Genomic DNA, 1,774 nt, shown 5'->3' on the forward strand with positions numbered 1-1,774 from the left:
ATGTGTGTAGATGTGACGTGTGTGTAGATGTGTGCATATATGTGTGTAGATGTGACGTGTGTGTAGATGCATGCATATGTGTGAAATGGTGAATGGACTCTTAAAAGAAATCCCACACTAGCTCAGAATTGAGAAATAGATATTTATTTAAGGGTAAACTCACAAATCAGAATCCTCTTCTTGACTGGTTGAATCACACCATCCAAAAGAGCAGCCTGCGGAAAGGGAGCAAGGGGTGAGAAAAGGGATGGACCCGGATTTTTCATCCGCATATAGTATAAGAGGCCACACCCAGTAGGCAGATACTTACAAGCTGAAGGTCTTCCTACAGCACCTCCTCCTTTTGTTTAAATAAGAGGGTTCTAAGTCTAATACAAAATTATATACAATAAGAACAAATATCCTATTCTAACTAGCTTAAGTCTTGTATAATAAATAACTTGGCCAAGTCATGAGGGGAAAGTAACTACAATTATCTAGTCTTCAATCCCATGGAAGATCCAAGAAGGGAAATAATATTACTTGAGTAAGTAGGAAGTGCAATCAAGTAACTTCCAAAACATGTAACAAATGATAGAGACAACTGGCTACCTGGGCAATCATCCAAAGTCTCAATTGCAACACTGAAGCAACCAACTTTGGCTAAGGCCTAGAATAACTGACAGACCAGTTTTCAGAGGCTGGAAATTTTTCAAAATTGTCTTACACTGTCTTGACAAGATTTGACAGCCCTGCTTATCCATTTCCAGATACTATGTATCTTGTCAGTTGTTGAGGCATGAACATTTCTTTGCCCAAAGGCCAGTGTCTGCCAAGAAGAAAACAAGCTCCAACTGGAGTGTCTTAGGTGCTCAACACTCTCTCGGGAATATATCAGTGCTGCCAGGAGTAACTGTCTTGTGTCAACAGAACTCTAAGTTATTTAAATGCCATTTTTACAGCTCTTTGAAGTGGTTAAAGATTATCTATCTATGTAGAATATAATCTCTATGTATCTAAAGAACCTGACTAGTCTAACTGTAAGTATGACAAACATAGATGACTATTGATCTATAATTCTTAATACCTATAGAACTTAAAGACTAAGAAAATAAACAACTGTACAATAAATGAGGACAATGACCTCCAAATGTAAACAATGTATAATTATCTTGATCAGGGGTAGAAATGTACACTGCAATATAGTAAATATATATCAATATATAAAAAAGTTTTAAACAGAGGTAGAAGCATGCAGGCATACAATATTCAATATAATTTAACTTTATCAATATACAAGAATCTATATCAATGTAATTGTCTATAAATAATAACTCACAAGTATTCACTCTATTACTCACTATTATTATTAGTGTAAGCTCATACCAATCTATCATCCCATCCAATCCCCCCTTTTTTGAGAGATCCCTGAGCTTATAAAATTTCCCCCCTACCCTATATCAATTATAATCAAACCCTAAATGATGTCCTTAACCCTGAGGACAAACTTTGTTGCAAGTTACTTGTTACTTCCAGCTGTCATGGGGGCGGTGTTCTTCTACAGGATCCTGTGAAAGTAAAATGATGGTTAAGTTCCAAGATTACTGTCTGGTATATTGCAAATAGTCTCTGAGTATTTGGTAGGGTTTTTCTGAGGTTCCTATTTGGAGGTCTGACCAGAATGTTGTAAAAAAGTGCACCATTTCAGCTACCCAAGTTGGAACCTCCTGTATGATTATTATCATTGTGTGTGTAGCTGTGTGCATATATGTGTGTAGATGTGACGTGTGTGTAG

This window comes from Microtus ochrogaster, chromosome 5 (assembly GCF_000317375.1).
Source record: "Microtus ochrogaster isolate Prairie Vole_2 chromosome 5, MicOch1.0, whole genome shotgun sequence".
NCBI lineage: Eukaryota > Metazoa > Chordata > Mammalia > Rodentia > Cricetidae > Microtus > Microtus ochrogaster.